The 12,988-nt window shown below is 44.6% G+C and overlaps 1 long non-coding RNA gene across 1 annotated transcript; it reads right to left on the bottom strand.

Annotated features, from left to right (window-relative positions):
* Positions 1–6,997: 6,997 nt before the first annotated feature.
* Positions 6,998–12,886, bottom strand: LOC122543564. Its single transcript, XR_006310100.1, has 3 exons — positions 12,699–12,886; positions 9,081–9,293; positions 6,998–7,656 (listed from the first exon to the last, which is right to left on the bottom strand). It is a non-coding gene; the product is annotated as an uncharacterized LOC122543564 (long non-coding RNA).
* Positions 12,887–12,988: the final 102 nt, after the last annotated feature.

The following is a 12,988-nucleotide window of genomic DNA, read 5'->3' as shown; positions in this document are numbered from 1 at the left end:
CCCCTCCGACTCGGCGCTCAATTTCTTGGATTTCTCGGTCGTGCTTCTGCAGCGCGGACGAGAGCGACTCCCATCGATTTCTGGATTCTGCAATAAAGGCATCGATCTTTGAATCCAGCTTGGAAATCATTTCTGCAAGGCTTGTCACTGTAGGTAAGTCCCCCGGGGCGGCTGTGGATGCCTCTGCTGCCGCTGGAGAGGGTGGGGGAGGGGTTCCTGCTTGCTGAGAGCTGCGGGCTCCCTTCCCTTTAGTCATTTTTACTTAGGATTAAATTGTTTAAATTACACAACTAATTAAATTACACCCGCACCTGGCCTGATCCAGCCTCCAGTTTCAACATCTGAGGGAGCCACTGCTCCAAAAACACTGCAAGCTGGCCTTCCTCTTCCCTTTCGGGAAGGCCCCACAAACGAATATTTCTTCGACGACCCCGATTCTTGAGGTCGTCGATATGATCTTCTAAGGCCCGGACTCGCTGTTCGAGAGTCCGGACCCGACCCATGGCTAATTCTGCAGCAGCCTCAGAGGTCGCGGCCTTTAGCTCCGCCTCTCCAACTCAATGTTCGATTTTTTCAATGTCTCGGTCGTGCTTTAGCAGCGCAACAGAGAGCGATTCCCACCTGCTTCTGGACTCCTCTATGAAGACGTTGATCTTCTCTTCCAGCTTGGTAATTACTGCAACAAGGCTCGCCACCATAGGTAATTCCCCCGGGGTGGGTGCAGACGCCTCTGCTGCAGCTCGGGAGGGTGGAGGAGGGGTTCCTGCCTGCTGTGACCTGCGGGCATTCTTTCCCTTAGTCATTTTAACAAAGCACCAAACTACTCAAGTTTGATGCCAAACGACTATCTGTAAGTTATTTTGAATGATTTAGAGGTGTGATGGAGGTGGGCAGCCCACTTTGCCGGAGTCTTGGGCAGACCACTACAGACTTGCTGGGTCGCCGCCATCTTGGATCTCCATGAAAAATCTTTAATTAGGTTTGAAATGTTGTTTTGTGTATTTTGATTATTCAGGTTTATCTAAAGGAAGTGTTGGAATCTGAATAAATGGAAAACTGCTTAAAGATTGGCTTCACCAATTAGAAGTTGCTGGTTTGATAACTCTTATAATCATGGAATCCCTAAAGTGTGGGAGCAGGCCATTTGACCCATCGAGTCCACACTGACCCACCCCATAACCCATCTCTGCACACTGTGCACAGCTAATCCATCCTAACCTGTCCATCTTTGGGACTATGGGAGGAAAGACATGGTGGTGGGGTAGGCAGAGGAATGTGCAAATTCCATACAGACAGTCGCCTGAGGATGGGAGCGAACCAGATCCCTAGTGCTGTGAGGCAGCAGTGCTAACCACTGAGCCACTGCACAGTCTTGGATTGAACAAATCCCCTCTCCAACTTTCAGCAGTTGATTGGCTTCTCCTCAGTCCTGGTGACACCCCAGTCCATTTAAGGAATTGAATTTGCTTCCGAGAGTTTCCATGGTGCAGGGGTCGATGTGTCTCGGTAGGTAAACAATCCAATGATCGTCTACAGTGAGAAGACTAGTCCACGTTTCGCTAAAGCCTCCACAGTCAGAACCCTGGACCACTACCACACAGGCTGTGTGTAGTCACAGGGCTTCTCAAGTCACGTTGATGTTTGAAATCATTTCCTGCAGACAAACATTTCTCCTCCTAGATTCAAATGCTGCTGATATTTAGGCCCTGCGTACATTTCTTCTGCATGCCTGAACAGTAGATCTTCCTCTGCTAATACCTTGGGAGAAGAGAGTACAGATCTCACTACTGTGAGTGCAGGGCAGAAAATAGGATGAGAGAATTCTGGTTTGTACGGAACAGCATTCTCTGTCTTTTCCCCAAAATCTTTGTCTCCCAATTCCTCCACCTTTCAATGGATTCATCCTGCTATCCTCCTGTTTTTGCCCAGCTCCCCTCTCCTGAAAGTGCTGACCCTCAGTTCTTTCTTGCCATCCCCAGTATATTGCCCACGTCTTTTTTTCTGTAGTTTTCAAGTCAGTGGTTTGCTGATGCCAGGATGTGAAGGTGACTGCGCTCACAGTGCTCCAGACTCTCGTGTCATTCACAAAAATATGCACTGTACGTGTGCAGAGAGGAGGATGCATTCACCACCTCCCCATTCAATCAAGACTCAATCATCCCCACAGCTCCCCCTATCCATTCCCCCACCGCCACCCATATCACCCCCATCCATTCTGTCTCACTATCCATAGCTTCCAGTCCCTTCTCCATCTTCCTCTTGCATGCCACCCTCTGCACCCCTCTTGTTTCTCTCCCCACTCCTGTCCATTCTATCTTCATGCCCTTTGCCCTCTGTCCAGTCTCTCATCCACCCTCTGTCCCCATCCATTTCCCTTCCCTCTCTCCCGACCCTCTGCCACCCCATTCCAGTCCCTGTCCCACACTCATTCTCTAGCTCCTCCTACTCACTGCTCCCTGTCCATTCCTCTCTCTCCCCTCATCTGCCATTCATTGTTGCTGTCTTTCTCCCCCACCCTCTGCCCCATCCATTCTCTCTCCCCACATTCGGCAACCCCAATTTCTCTTGCTTCACACTCTGCACACCCTCATTTTCTCTCTCCTCCTCAACACTCTGCCCCCATTCTTTCTCTGCTCTCCACCCTGTGCACCCCCAGGCTTTCTCTATCCCTGATATTCTGTCCCCCTGCCCATTTTCTCTCTTTCCCCCAGCCAATCACTCTCCCGGCATCCCCACCCCATCCTTTCTTGTGCCTCAAGCCCTCTTTGATTGCTGTATCAAGCCCTTAAAGGTTAGAGAGAGAATGGACGGTGATGACTCTACCTGGGAAGGGGAGGGGGGGGGGGGTAGTGGTGGTGCATGGTGGGGTATGGTGTGCCCCTCATGATTTTATAAATCTCTACCAGGTCACTCCTCAGCCTCTGATGTTCCAGGCAAAATACCTGCAACTTATTCAGCCTCTCCCTATAACTCAAACCCTCCAATCTCAGAACCATCCATTTAAATCTTTTCTGAACCCTTTCAAGTTTCACGACATCCTTCCTGGAGACACAATTTGCAGGTGCTCAGTGTTATGGACCAGGCCAGATCCCCTCAAAACATTCTAAGAAGGTAGCCCAGACCCTAACTTTTTTTAGTTGTTTTAGACAAAGGTATCTCAGGCGTGATGTAGCTGGTCAAACCACTTAGCTTCCAGGAAAACAATTTATTTATACACCGCTGAATGAAACACAACTAAAAGAAAACAGAATTTAGAATAGCAGCCATTTATAAACCTGACTGTCACGACCTCCCTGCAACTTAAGAAAGCAGCTGTTCTGATTTCCTGCAACATTCTCATAAACACACCCCTATGGCAAAAAGGAACGGTCAGTTCAAACACAGGTTCTTCAGGAGAGATGTTAGTGAGAGAGAGTCAGCCAGACACATTTGTTGAATCAGGGAACCTTTCTTCCCCCAGTAGCTTCAGACAGACTGCTTGCTAAAACTCAAACCAAATCAGGGTTAACAAAAAGGAGAACTGTCCTTTCATTGTACAAGCGTTTTAGAAAAACGTTGCAACCCCTTTTCCCTGATTATTGCCTTAGCCAGTATCTGTTAGCCATTAGCAAAGTCTCTAACCCCAGGCGAATCAGAACCTCTGCGTTTTACAACCTCTCTTCAAAAAAAAGCTAAGAACAACATCTTAAAGAAGCAGCATCATCACAGAGAGCACCTGAACTGAAGCATTTGTATTGAAAGGCCATACAGTTAGCAGGCTCAGACAACAGTTTTTCAATTTAGCCAATCAATTTAAACCAGGCCCTTTGGCTTCCAAAAACCTGTTAAATTTCAATCTGATGGTTTTGAAAACAGAGGAACAATCCTATCATAAAAAAGAAAGTTATGTCATCAAGGGTACAAAAAAAAGGGGGCAGTTGGACAGAGGCCCGGAGCTAAACAAGGAACAAAGAAAGCTACAGCACCGCAACAGGTTCTTTGGCCATCCAAGCCTGCACCAATCCAGATCCTCTATGTAAACCTGTTGCCTGTTTTCTCAGAATCTGTATCCCTCTTCTCCCTGCCCTTTCATGTATCTATCTAGATACATCTTAAATGACACTATCATGTCCGCCTCTACCACCTCCGGTGGCAATGTATTCCAGGCACCCACCACCCTCTGCATAAGGAAATTGCCATGCATATCTCCCTTAAACTTTTCCCCTCTCACCTTGAACTCGTGACCCCCCTTGTAACCGAGTCTCCCACTCTGGGGGAAAAAAAAGCTTCTTGTTCTCTACTTGGATTAGACACACTATTGTATGGAAACAGGCCCTTCGGCCCTGCAAGTTCACACCAACCCTCTGAAGAGTAACCCACCCAGACCCATTCTCCTACCCTTTATTTACCCCTGACCTGGCAATTTAGCATCACCAATTCACTTGACCCACACATCTTTGGATTGTGGGAGGAAACTGGAGCACCTGGAGGACTAACAATCAGAGACGGGGAGAACGTGCAAACTCCACACACTCGCCCAAGGCAAGAATTAAACCCAGAGCCCTGGTGCTGTGAGGCAGAAGTGCTAATCACTGAGCCACCATGGTTTGTAGATCTCATTCAGGTCCCCCCTCAATCCCCATCTTTCTAACGAAAATAATCCTAATCTACTCAACCTCTCTTCATAGCAAGCGCCCTGTTTACCAGGCAACATCCTGGTGAACATCCTCTGCACCCTCTCCAAAGCGTTCACATCTTTTTGATAATGTGGCAACCAGAACTGTATGAAGTATTCCAAATGTGGACAAACCAAAGTCCTATACAACTGTAACATAACCTGCCAACCCTTGTACTCAATCCCGGGGAAGGAAAGCATTCCATATGCCTTCGTGACCACTCCACTGACCCGCGTTGCCATCTTCAGGGTACAATGGACCTGAACACCCAGATCTCTAACTCCCCCTCGCTAGAGCTAAGAGTCCTCAGTTCTATTGAGAGAGGGAAATTGGCTCTCAAACATCTCTGTATGAGAGAATGCATCATTTAAAAAAAAAACTGAGAAGGGCATTCCTGACAGAAGATTCAACAGAAGGCAGCACAGAGTATTCCAAAAGACACGTAACCTGGCTGTAATCTGAGAGACTAAATTCTAATTTTTGTTATGAGAGGGAATCATATTGATTGGATCAGCATATCATGAGAATCTTGTTTTATTCCGGAATAGTCAGTAGTTAGAAGGTATTTATTCGATTTGTTAATAGTTTAGTTCATCTCTTCACTGTTACTGTTGGATAAATAAATGGATTTTTGTTGATTTTAAAGTGTCAGGGATTTATTTTTAAACATTAGAGCAGGCTACACCACTTTTCACATTAATTTTACAGATTATAGGGTGATGTGCTTCTCTTTGGGTGTTTCGATTTGAGATCTCTGGTGGGGTGGGAATTGGTGTCTGCTTTCGCTTTCTAAAAGTATTGGTGTGACAACCTGCTGAATGCAGTGGAGTCAATATTAATCCCAACCTCTCGCTCTGGTTGTGGGTGAATCGCTTTAATTTGGCTCCTGACTTCAGAAACAACATACAGAATCAACTGCTGAAACACTGATTTACACTTTATTGCACGTAGCACCCCAAAATAAAAAACGCTCAAGTAAGCAAGTTCAGTCTCACCGCTGCCACCCGCCCCCCACACCCCGGATATCACCTGATTGCTGGCAGAATTTAACCGAGTTTCCATCGACAGTGCCCATCTCTGGAAGTGTCCAGGGGTTCAACGCAATATTATTCTTCCAAGTACTGCTGCTGCATCATTCTGGAGCTACAACGTAGAACAATACAGCACAGTTCGGACCCTTCAGCCCTCAATGTTGTACCAACCTTTTATTCAACTTGAAGATGAGACTAACCTACACACCCCTCAATTTACTGCCGTTCATATGCTTGTTCAGCAGTCGCTTAAATGTCCTTAATGTATCTGACTCTCATTCCAACCCTGAGTAAAGAACCTACCTCTGACATCTCCCTTAAACTTTCTTCTAATTACCTTAAAATTATGCCCGGTCATGATAGACATTTCTGCCCTGGGGAAAAAATCTCTAGCTATTCATTCTATCTATGCCTCTCATCATTAGATAAATGCTACTGAGCGAACTGATGGTGCTATGGGCTGGCAAATCTCTGGGTTCAGGTGGACTTCATCAGAGAATTTTAAAAGGTGGCTAATGAGTTCATATTTGCATTAATGTTAATTTATTAGATTCTGGCAAGTTTTCCTCAGACTGGAGAATAACATATTTAATACTTCTGTTCTAGAAGGGAAAATACATCATGGAAGAGGTGGTCCCTTGAGTCTATGGCAATTAAACATTTGTTTTTGAATCAATTAAGGAGATTATAACCACCATGTCAAAACACTCATGGTAATTGAAAAGAATCAGCATGCTAATGTGAAAATGAAATGTTGTTTCACTAATTTATTCACAGAATTCCGAGAGTGTGGAAAGAGACCATTTGCTGAAAATGTGTTGCTGGAAAAGCGCAGGAGGTCAGGCAGCATCCAAGGAGCAGGAGAATCGACGTTTCGGGCATGAGCCCTTCTTCAGGAATCATTTGGCCTATCAAGTCCTGCACCAACCCTCAAGTGCATCCCACCCAGATCCAGACCGCCACCCTACTCCCGTAACCCTGCATTTAGCATAGCTAACTCACCTAGCCTGTACATCCAAGGACATTACGCAATCCAGCATGGCCAATCCACCCAACCTACTTTGGACTGTGGAGCCCCCAGTGGAAACTCACACAGACACGGACAGAACATGCAAACTCCAAACAGAAAGTCGACTCAAGGCTGAAATCAAATAGGTCTCTCTGGCCGTGAGAGGGAGCCACTGTGCCACCATGCCATCCTAAAGGAATTCTTTGAAAGAGTATGTAAATTGAAGCCTGNNAGATAGTCGACTCAAGGCTGAAATCAAATAGGTGTCTCTGGCCGTGAGAGGGAGCCACCGGGCCATCCTAAAGGAATTCTTTGAAAGAGTATGTAAATTGAAGCCTGTGGATATGCTGATCTTGAATATCCCAAAAGGTGTTTGATATGTTTTCACAAAAAACATATTGTACAGAGGAGCTCATGGTGTAAAGTATAGTTATAGAACATCAACTGACTAGCAGAAAACAGAATATGCAAAAATGGTTCTTTTGTTAAATTGGTTGTATATGACAATATGGGGAGTTCCTACAGGCATCTCTGCTGGCTCCTCAACTTTCTACAATTATATCGATGACTTACAGGAGGGGATCAAAGGTATGTGGTTACATTTGCAGGTGACACAAAGATAAATTGAAAAGTACACTGTGTGGATGACATATTAAGGATATAGATTGATGATTGGTTAAGTAAATAAGCAAAAATCTTGCAAATGGTGTATAATATGGTAAAATGCAATTTATTAGCTGCTTGAAGAACAACTGCATAATTCTGAGATGCAGAGGGATCTGGGGCCTTGCGAATAAATCACAAGTTATAATGCAGGCACAGCAAGTGATTAGAGAGACCAATGACATGCTGGCTCTTATTATGAAAGGAACTGAACATAAAAGTAAGGAAATTTTCCATCTGTTACAGAGCACTGTTGGGACTATATCTTGAATACAGAGCTCAGTTTTGATATCCTTACCTAAGGAAGAATGAAAATGCATTAAAGGCAATTCACAGAAAGTTAACTAGATTGACACCCACAATGAGCAGACTGTCTTCTGGAGAATCATTAGACAGGCAGCGTTTAGATTAGCAAGGGTTGATTTGATTGAAGTTTCTATGGGCCCAAATGGTCTTGAAAAGATGGATTTGAATGAACAATTCGATCACCCATTTGTGACAAAGCAGGGAAATATTTTGGAAGGTTGTGCAGCTTTGGAATATTTTTCCTCAGAAGACAATGGAGGCAGGACCAGTGAATATTTTTAAGGCAGAAATAGATAGATTCTTGTTAGGCAAAGGAATTAAAGGTTATGGGGATGGATGTGAATGTGCAATGTATAATACAAACTAATCAGCCATTATCTTCTTGGGGTGGAGCAGCTTAAAGAGCTGAATGGCTTACTTCAGCTCCTAATTTGTACATTCATATACTCTACTCGCTATAATGATCTGAGTTTGACAAGCATAAATTTCCAATAAGCCCATGTTGTCTCTGCTCAGTCCTATCCTTCCTTCTTTCTAAAACAGTGGGATGACATATGCTACCTTCCAGTTAACATGGCCCAACCCACCAGGTCCAGGGAATTTAGCCAATTTAAATCCTATTCAAATCTGTTTATGTTTCATACATATTAATATCCTTCAGTTCTTCATTTATACTAGCCCCTACATTGCCATTATTTCTGGGAGCTATGTTCCATTGAATGGCATTACTGTCACTGAACTTCTTACCAGCAACATCCTGTGATTTAAACCTGTGGCCTGAGAGAGAAGGCTGATAGCTACTAGCAGCTGGTTTGGGTGTATGGCTGTCAGCAACACTGTGGCAGTTTGGGAAAATCATTCCTTATTGGGCCAGTGAACACTCAACTAACACTGCTCAGCATCAAAGGGGTTGACAGTGTCATGCTGGAATCAATCAGTAGTTTGATTTATCTGAAACAGATCAGATGTTTCCTGCCTCTGCGCCAAAAGCAAAGATCATGTCCAAAGAATCTGCCCCTAGTCCAAGACCTTTGTCCTTGGTTACCAATAGCTTATTGCTCCAGGAGTTGGATCAAGGGGACACCTATCTAGTTCTTGGTCAATTATCAAATATCCAGGGGCAGAGGGTCATCAACTTGTGCAGAAAGGAGCAGGAAGAAGCTAAATAGCATTCATGGGTTAAACAATTGAGTGGAAAAAATGTTTAATGTCATTCAATCTAGCAAAATCAGAACCATTCATTTTTCACCCATGTAAGACTGGTTGGAGAATTCCTAAATGATGAGAAACTAAGCACGATAAAGGAAAAAAAAAGACTTGGGAGTCCAAGTACAAAATCATTGAAAGTAATAGACAGGTACACAAAACCATTGAAAAATACAAAAAGAGGCCTCTATTACAAAGGAGGCAAAATACCTGGGGTTTCAGTTCCAAGAATCATAGAATTGTAACATCACAGATGTTAGAATCGGCTTGCCATGTCTGATATTTGAATTCTAGTGCAGTTTCCTCACTTTCAAATTTGTGGTGTGACGTTCTAACACCACGTCTGCACGCTTCTGGAGATCGCAGGTCTGTAGCTTATTTTCTGATCCTTGAGGGTTAGCTGTCTGTTTGAAACAGCCTGTCCTGAAATTAATGTCTTTACATCAGGGCCTTCCTTCTACAGGCAGAATTCATTTCCCTTTTGTCACTAGGTTTTTAAACACACGTACCTTGTCACTTCCAGTAAACAGCTCATTGTTTTGCCTCCTCCTTCCCAAGGATGGTTAACTAGCGTGTTGTTGTTTTTTCTTTAAATCCTGACCATTTGCGAATAAATATTTTACCTCATGTCACTTACATTTCTTTGCTGAATCAAAGTATGGTCTTTAGAAACATAGAAATTAGGGAGCACAAGGAGGCCATTCACCCCACTGAACCCACTCTTCCATTCAACATGCTGATCCTTTTCTTAACCCCATCACAGAATCATAATAACAGTGCTGAAGGATGTGATTAGGCCTATTGTGCCTGCAACAGTCCTATTACCTAGTGCTCATCTTCCTTCTTGTCACTATGTCTGAAATAACTCCAAAGATGTTTGGCATGCAATCACCAAGTCTGCCTTGTAGCAGTTTCTCATTGGCCCTTTTGGTTCTTGGTCCACAAAGAGTTATTGTTGACTCATCAAATTATGAACTTTCTGGAGTTTACAGGATCACACCACATCTGCCTCCTCCAGGGATAACTATTCCTCCTAAGATACTGCCAGTTCCTTAGATCACTTGGTATCCCTGAATACAATCCACATGTCAGGAAATCTCTAGTGCTGCCCCAACACCAACAGTCACTCTTGGAACAGAAGGATTATGGGGAGAAAATGCAGAAATCCGAGGTGCAAAGAGACTTGGGAGTTCTAGTCCAGGACTCTCTCAAGGTAAACTTACAGGTTGAGTCAGTAGTTAGGAAGGCAAATGGAAAGGTGGTATTTATTTTGACAGGACTTGAATGCAAAAATAGGGATGTAATTCTGAGGCTCTGTAACACTCTGGTCAGGCCATATTTGGACTACTGTGCTCAAATCTCAGGAAGAATGTACTGGCCTCAGAGTGTGTTCAGAGGAGGTTCACGAAAAATGGTCCCAGGAATGGACATCTTAACAAATAAGGAATGTCTGAGGACTCTTGGTCTATATTTGATGGAATTTAGAAGGATGACGGGGAACTAATTGAAAACTGCAGAATTCTGAACAGATTGGATGTTGGGAAGATGTTTCCTTTGGTAAGAAAGGCTAAGACCTGAGGGCACAGCCTTAGAGTAAAGGGAAGACCCTTTAGAATGGAGGTAAGGAGAAATGTCTTCAACTAGAAATGTCTTCTGAAATGTCTTCCAGAGAATCTATGGAATTCACTGCCACAGAAGGCTGTGGAGGCCAGGTCATTGAGTACATCTAAAATAGCTCCTTTAAAGTGGAGTTGCAGGTAGATAGGGTAGTAAAGAATGCGTTTGGTATGCTTTCTTTTATTGGTCAGAGTACTGAGTACAGGAGTTGGGACGTCATGTTGCGGCTGTACAGGAAAGATGTTGTGAATCTTGAAATGGTTCAGAAAAGATTTACAAGGATGTTGCCAGGGTTGGAGGATTTGAGTTATAGGGAGAGTCTGAACAGGCTGGGGCTGTTTTCTCTTGAGCTGAGGCTGAAGGGTGACCTTCTAGAGGTTTACAAAATTATAAGGGGCATATATAGGATAAATAGACAAAGTCTTTTCCCTGGGGTCGGGGAGTCCAGAACTAGAGGGCATAGGTTTAGGGTGAGAGGGGGATGATATAAAAGAGACCTAAGGGGCAACTTTTTCACGCAGAGGGTGGTACGTGTATGGAATGAGCTACCAGAGGAAGTGGTGGAGGCTGGTACAATTGCAACATTTGGATGGGTGTGTGAATAGGAAGGGTTTGGAGGGATATGGGCCGGTGCTGGCAGGTGGGACTAGATTGGGTTGGGATATCTGGTCGGCATGGACGGGTTGGACCGAAGGATCTGTTTCCATGCTGTACATCTCTATGAGAAAAATACATTCTTGACTATCAAGGGGATCAAGGGTTATGGGGAGAAAGAGGTTGAGAAACTTATCATCCATGATTGAATGGCGGAGCAGTCTCAATGGGGTGAATGGCCTAATTTCAGCTACTGTGGTCTTATGATATACTGATTTGTTGGGATGAGGAAGGGGGGGAAAGAGATGAAGGGAGGAATACAAGTAAGGAGAAGCTGGATACAAACATGAGGGAGAAAAGAAGAGAAGGAAATACAAGAATTGTACAATAAATTGCAGAACACATAGGAGAACTGGCATACAGAGGGATCTGGGCATATAGGTCCCTGAAAGTGGCAACGCAGGCAGGTATGTGATCAAGAAGGCACACAGCATGCTTGCCTTGAGTGTAAGAGTTGGCGAGTTATGTTACAGCTATTTATTCGAGCCACATTTAAAATATTGCATGCAGTTCTGGTCAGCATGCTACCGGAAGGACGTGGATACTCTGGGAGAGGGTGCAGAGAAGGTTCACTAGGACATTGCCTGGTGTGGAGGGCTCTCGTTATGAGGAGAGGTGGAATGAACCCGGGTTGTGTCACCGGAAAGAAGGAGGTCATCAGAGGGCGTGACCTTGACAAAACAATGAGACACGCACATGGGGTGGATAGGGATGGCACAGTGGCTAGCACCGCTGCCTCACTGCACCAGGGACCTGGGTTTGATTACAGCCTTGGGCGACTCTGTGTGGGAAGGTAGCAAATTTCCCCCTTGTGCCTGCATGGGTTTCGCCTGAGTGCTCTGGTTTCCTCCCACAATCCAAAGATGTGCAGCTTACAGTAGATTGGCCATGCTAGATTACCCATAATAACTGTCCAGGGATGTGCAGGTTAGGTGCATTAGTCAGGGGTAAATGTAGAGTGATAGGGGTTACTCTTTGGCGGGTATGTGTTGACTTGTTGGGCTGAATGGCCAGTTTCTGCATTGTGGGGATTCAATGTTAGTCAGAGGCTTTTCTCCCCCCCCAACCCCCAGGTATAAAGGTCAACTACAAGAAGGCACAGGTTCAAGGTGAGAGTGGGACAGTCTAAGGGAGAAGTGGAGGGGAAGGTTTTTCACACAGAGGGGTGGTGTGCCTGCAACGCACTGCCAGTGGAAGTGGTGGAAGCAGGCACATTCGCAATGTTGCAGATGTACCTTGATAGACACATGAACGGTAGGCGAACAGACGAATAGAAACCATGCATGGGCAATAAATAGCAGGTCTAAGTATAAATGAAGAATTGGCACAGGTTTGGAGGGAGGGTGCCTAAAACAAATTATACGAGCCTATGATTGTGCTGTATTGTATTGATAGAAGTTTCCCCCTCTATCTGAAAGTACAGCCTTCCTATGAAACCTTCCGTAAGCCCAAATAGTGTAAAGTGAAGGAATTACCACTAATTAATTTATATTATGCCTCTCATAAAAGCAAAAATCCTCTTTGGATTTCTTTTAATTAGGGAAAACAGGGTCTTACCTGCACATCGCTGGACAGTATGGGGAATGAAGCTCGGCCAAGGCCGAGGTTACCATAAGGTTGGAATTCTCTCCCAGAAGACACAGCAGTGAACCTGCACAGTTACTTCCTTTGCTGTTTGAAGTCCAGTATCGCTGGACTTCGGAGTGCGTCTGGGAAAGTTAACAAACGGTGAAATTCACAACTGATCTTGGAGGAACTGTTTGAGCAAAGTTCACAGCACAGAAGATGATAAGTGTATTGTTTTAAGTGGGACCTACAGAAAGTCTGCAGTAGTGAGTAGAATAGGT

This window comes from Chiloscyllium plagiosum, chromosome 44, assembly GCF_004010195.1.
Source record: "Chiloscyllium plagiosum isolate BGI_BamShark_2017 chromosome 44, ASM401019v2, whole genome shotgun sequence".
Taxonomy (NCBI): domain Eukaryota; kingdom Metazoa; phylum Chordata; class Chondrichthyes; order Orectolobiformes; family Hemiscylliidae; genus Chiloscyllium; species Chiloscyllium plagiosum.
This window is presented reverse-complemented; position numbering and strand designations above follow the sequence as displayed.